At 39.9% G+C, this 6,000-nt stretch overlaps 1 protein-coding gene across 1 annotated transcript in view; it reads left to right on the top strand.

Annotated features, from left to right (window-relative positions):
- acadsb (acyl-CoA dehydrogenase short/branched chain) overlaps positions 1-6,000 on the top strand; it is a 60,562-nt gene that overhangs the window by 35,485 nt on the left and 19,077 nt on the right. The window lies entirely within an intron of this gene.

Below are 6,000 nucleotides of genomic sequence, written 5' to 3'. Positions count from 1 at the left end.
TTTCTCCAGATGCTGCCTGGCTTGCTATGTTCTTCCAGCCTCCTGTTTGTCTCCCCTGGCCTATACCTGCTACTCTGCTCCTGAGGTTGGAAGTTCATATCAGATTTACAGGCAACCTCCCCCTTCCTTTGCCCCAAGTAGTTTTTGTTTTTTGAAAAAGAATAATTTTTCCATTTCTTATAGAAACCTTGCTGACTTTGCTGATTTTTGTCAGAAAAAAATCAAATATCCATCAAAGTGAAATTCTCCTCATTGATCTCCTTGTTGCATATCTACTGTCATGTTGGCCGATATATTGGAAATCACATTCGTTAATAACTTCGACATTAAGTGCCTTGGAGCCAACCCCTAATTTCATTTTAGGTCATTCGGAGAGCTTTTTCTGTACCTGAATGGGTTTTCAATCATTTGTCATTTCTTCCAGTTAAAATTCAGTGAACTGTGCTTGTGTCCCTAATACTTTGTGCATAGTCTTATTAAAGCCCTCATATTAACAAGCACTTGTACTTATTTTCATTCATTCACAGGATGCTGGTGTTGCTGGCTAGGCCAACATTTATTACCCATGCCCAGTTGCCCTTGAAAAGGTAGTGGTGAGCTGCCTTCTCGAACGATTGCAGCCCACATGCTGTCAGTTGACCCACAATATACTTCGGGAGGGAATTCCAGAACTTTGACATGGTGACAGTGAAGGAACAGCTATATATTTCCAAGTCAGGATGGTGAGTGGCTTGGAGGGGACTTGTAGGTGGTAGTGATCTTGTGTATTTGCTGCTTTTGTCCTTCTAGATGGAAGTGGTCATGGGTTTGGAAGGTGCTGTCTGAGGACCTTTGGTGAATTTCTGCAGTGCATCTTGTTGATAGTACACACTGATGTACCAAGCTTCAGCAGTGGGGGAGAAGTGGATGCTTGTGAATCTGGCCCCAATCAAGCAGGCTGCTCTGGCCCCAATCAAGCAGGCTGCTCTGTCCTAGAATGGTGTCGAGCTTCATGAATGTTGTTGGAGCTGCACCCAGCCAGGCAAGTGAGGAGTATTCCATTGCATTCCTGACTTTGCCTTGTAGAATGTGGACAGGATTTGGGGAGTCAGGAGGTGAGTTAGTCACTGCAGTATTCCTAGCCTCCAACCTGCTCTTGTAGCTGCTGTGTTTATGTGATAAGTCGTATAGAGTTTTTAGTCAATGGTAACCCCAAAGGTGTTGGTAGTGTAGGATTTGGTGATGGTAACACCACTGAATGTCAAGGGCTGGTGTTTAGATTGCTATTGCTGACACTTGTCAGCCCAAGCCTGGATATTATCCAGATCTTCTTGTATTTGTACACGCTCTGCTTCAGTATCTGAGGCGTCAAGAATGGTGCTGAACATCGTGCAGTCATCGGCAAACATCCCGACTTCTTACCTTTATGATGGAGGGAACGTCATTGATGAAGTGGATGAAGGTGGTCAGGCATAGGACAGTAGCCTGAGGAACTCCTGCAAAGATGTCCTAGAGCTAAGATGATTGACCTCCAAAAACCATGATCTTCCTATATGCCAGGTATGACTCCAACCAGCTGAGAATTTGCCCCTGTTACTCTCGCCTCATCTCTGGAGTTCACTGGGAGAGCAAAGAAATTGCCAATTCTGGAGGTGCTGGATGTTAATTGTTTCAATACTACTTAGTGATAGGAAATGGGTATTACTAGTGAATCTGTAAATAGACACAGATTGAAGTAGTTTATGTTGGTTTAGGAAGTACATGCTTGTAAGTTGTAATTCTGGAAGTAAATGGTACAAATAAAATGAAGTACAGATTGCCTCCAGTTCCATCCTTCAACAGCTGATTTTTCTGGAATTTATCATGGTAGCATTTCAAAAGATTAGTTTGGAAACTCAGAAAATAAGTTTCAGACAAGAAATGTGAACTGTATAATCAGTGGAAGAATTAAATGGATGACCCTATTAATGAGGAAATGAAGTATAACTATATTTATAAACTTTGTAGACTTTTACATCATGGAAAGAGCACCATCAGCCCATCATGTTCATACCAGTCACATAGCACCTATTATTCTAATTCCATTTTTCAGCTCTTAGCCTGTATCAATGTATGTTATGGTGTTTCAAATGTTTATCTGAACACTTCTTAAATGTTTCTGTTTCTGCCACTCTTTTGACAGGATGCTGAGCAGCATTAATGTACAGAGGAATCTGGGGTTTCAAGTCCTTAGCTCCCTTAAAGTGGCCATGCAAGTAGATAGGGGGTAAAAAAGGCTTCTGACATGCATGCCTTTATTGGGCAGGGAGTTGAGTACAAGAGTCAGGATGTCATGTTTCAGCTTTATAAGACCTTGATTAGGCTACATATAGAGTATTGCATTCAATTCTGGTCACCACATTATAGGAAGGATGTGGAGGCTTTGGAGAGGGTGCAGAAGAGGTTTACCAGAATACCGACTGGATTAGAGGGTATGAGCTATGAGGAGAGGCTAGAAAAACTTGGGTTGTTTTCTCTAGAATGGCGGAGGCTGAGGGAAGACTTGACAGAAGTCTGTAAAATTATGAGATGCATTGATAGGGTTTACGGTCAAAATCTTTTTCCCAGTGTTGAAATGTCTAATACTAGGGTACATGATTTAAGGTGAAAGGGGGAAAGTTCAAAGGAGAGGTAAGGGGCAAGTTTTTTTACACAGAATGGTAGGAGTCTGGAATGTGCTGCCAGGGATGATGGTGGAGGCAGAGGCGATAGAGGCTTTTAAGGGACTTTTAGTTAAGCACATGAATATGCAAGGAATCGGAGGATATGGACCAACAGCAGGCAGAAGAGATTTGTTTAATTTGGTGTCATGTTTGGCACAACAGTTGGATCGAAGGACCCCATTCCTGTACTGTACAGTTCTATGTTCTATGTTTTCAGGCAGTGAGTTCCAGATAGCCCCACCTTTGGGTGAAAAGATTTTTGTTCCTCAAATCCCTTTTAAACCTCCTACCCTAAATTTAAGTCGATGTCTTCTGATTATTGACTCCTCTACTAAGGGGAAATGTTTCTTCCTATCGACCCTGTCTATCCTCGTCATAATTTTGTACCCCTCAATCAGGTCTCCAGTCAGCCTTCTCTGCTCTAATGAAAACAATCCCAGCTTATTTTCTGTCTCTTCATCGCTGGAATGCATGAGCCCAGCCAACATCCTGGTGCGTCTCATTTAGTGCAATCCATCCTTCCTATAGTGTGGCGATCAGAACTAGACTTACTAACATTTTATACAGGTCCATTATAATCTCCTTGCTCTTGAATGCAGTGCCTCAACTAATAAAGCCCAGTATCCAAATGCCTTCTCACCCACCTTATCAACGTGTACTGCTGCTTTCAAGAATCTGTGCGCATGTACGTCAAGATCCCGCTGACCCTCTGTTCTTCCTAGTGTCTTACCATTCATCATGTATTCCCTTGACTTGTTCGTTTGCCAAAATGCAGCATCTCACACTTTTCAGGATTGAATTCCATTTGCTACTGTTCTGCCAATATGACCAACCCATCTATATGGTCCTGTAGTCTAAGGATTTCCTCCTCACTATTTACCATGCCACCAGTTTTATGTCATCTGCAAACTTATTGATCATATCATCTTCATTCAAGTCTAGATCATTAATATACAGTACTAACAGAAATGAACCCAGGACCGAACACATGTAGACACAGACTTTCAGTCACAAAATAACTTTTGACCATCACCCTCTGACTCCAGCCACTAAGTCAATTGTGGATTCAATTTGCCAAATTGCTCTGGATCCCATGGGTTCTTATCTTTCTGACCAGTCTTCCATGCAAGATCTTTGAAGAAACCTTACTGATGTCCATGTAAACTATATCGGCGGCACTGCCCTCATCCGCACACCTAGTCACCATCTCCAAAAATTCAAATTTTTTAGATCCAGTCTTCTTCCTGACAAACCCATGCTGATGATCCTTCATTAATCGTTGTCTCTCCAAGTGAAGATTAAATCTGTCCCTCAGAGCTTTTTCCAAAAGTTTCCCTCCCACTGATATTAGACTCATTGGCCATAGTTCCTTGGTTTATCCTTACCACCCGTCTAGAATAACGGAATCACATTAACTGCACTGTAGTCCTCTGGTGACCAAAACTACACACGGCACTCCAGCTATGGCCTAACTAGTGTTTTATATAGCTCTATCACAACCTCCCTGCTCTTGTATTGATGCCTTAACTATTAAAGGCAAGTATATAAATGCCTTTATAACCATGTTATCTACCTGCTGTCTTTAAAGCTCTATGAACATGCACACAAAGATCCAATGATTCTCTGTATTTCTACGGTCTTACTATTCATAATCTACTCCCATGTGTTACTAATCCTCTCAAAATGCATGACCTCACTCCTTCTACCATCGTTTTCTACAAAAAAAAAGAAATTTGAAGCAAATATTTGGCAAGAAGATGCCTGTCAGATGGATAGCAATGAAAATTTGTACCTTGTAGTAGAGTTCCTGGATGACATCTACAAGAAGCGTAATCTGTTCAATGCCAATGAGACATTGTCCAACTTTGAAAAACACCCATGGAGGAATATATCATGCATTTTAACAGATTGACGCAATTCAATCAATTGATCTATGGATCAGTACTGGCATGTAAATTGCTGGGTTGAGCCAATGCATCTCTTCAAGACCGTGTTCATTTTAACTGGTGTTCTCAGAAATATGATAACGACTGTCTTGAGAACATTCTGAGAAACAGTTATTTCTTTTCACCTTCATGGAACAAATGGGAGTTTCTGCTGAGATGCAACAAATAGAAAACTCAATGATTGCTTGCGTTTGAAATGGCCCAGATATGGGATACAAACATAAATACATTAAACAATTAAAACTGATCTGGCCATTGCAATGTAACATGGAACTGTTTCAGTAATAATGGGCAAGTAGAGGTCAAGATTGCCCGACAGTTAATTGGTTCTTTCACATGTGAGTCAAAGTATTATAATGTGATGAACTGCCAAAAACTGAAAAACACAGCCCTTAAAATTACTTTTGACGAAGAGGATAAAGGTAATGATAAATCTCAAATGTATACTAGTTACAAGAATTTTGCGTCCTATGATGGATGTGATATTCACGGACTCCAAACTGCAGTGCCAGACCCTCCTAAGGTAATAGTCGTGATAAGGCTGTGATTCTAAACATGCAATCAAAATATTAAGATTCATTCTTCATTATCATAAAATCTTAGACTCCGAGCATCTGATAGAAATAAATAAAGTATTTTGAACTTTACATGCTAATGTGCTTAGTGATGAAGGTTCTTGGGAACAGAATGCAGCCAATCAGTGATGAATTGGATCCCTTGTAAAGGAGAAAATGTTTTGATGAGACGTGGTTACCCAGTGTTACTAACACTTAAGTGGGATGTACCTTGACTGCATTTGCTATTTGATGTGCTTTGTGGGGTATTCAACCATAGTTACCCATATTTACCTCATGTTAATTCTGGATGGAGTATAACTTATGTAATCATTGCAGATTGTTTTTACTGTTCTTAACTTTATAGTAAATTTTAATTCATTTGTTTAAAACAGTCAAATCTTTTGGCTTTGCTCCCTTAATGAGTACCTAGTATATGTAACTTTATTCACTTAAAACAAAAAAAATATTGGTCCCTGGTCAATATAACTTAATATAATTTTGGCAGTTTTGACGGAAATCAAAAACAAAATATCAGTTTCCCTTGCATTGAATTGCTACTTTTATTTCTAAAAGCCAAGTTATAGTTGTAGTTCTGTTCTTAAGATTTTCTTTACTAATGCATTATTCAAATTGAGACAGCATCAAACCTTGCTCACCCCCACACCCACCCCTTACCACACTTAAATTGCATGGCCACTGAGTTATTGTGTGACCAGGTTTGAAACTATCCCTTTGTGAAATAGAAAACCTTTTACTAGACTTCTTTATTACAAATATTATTAAAATTAGTTTAATGTTCCTAAGTTATTGTCTTGT

The sequence above is a fragment of the Rhincodon typus genome, chromosome 20 (assembly GCF_021869965.1).
Source record: "Rhincodon typus isolate 14 chromosome 20, sRhiTyp1.1, whole genome shotgun sequence".
In the NCBI taxonomy this organism is placed as follows: Eukaryota; Metazoa; Chordata; class Chondrichthyes; order Orectolobiformes; family Rhincodontidae; genus Rhincodon; species Rhincodon typus.
Note: the sequence above shows the minus strand (reverse complement) of the source record. Positions and strands in the feature narration are given on the sequence as shown.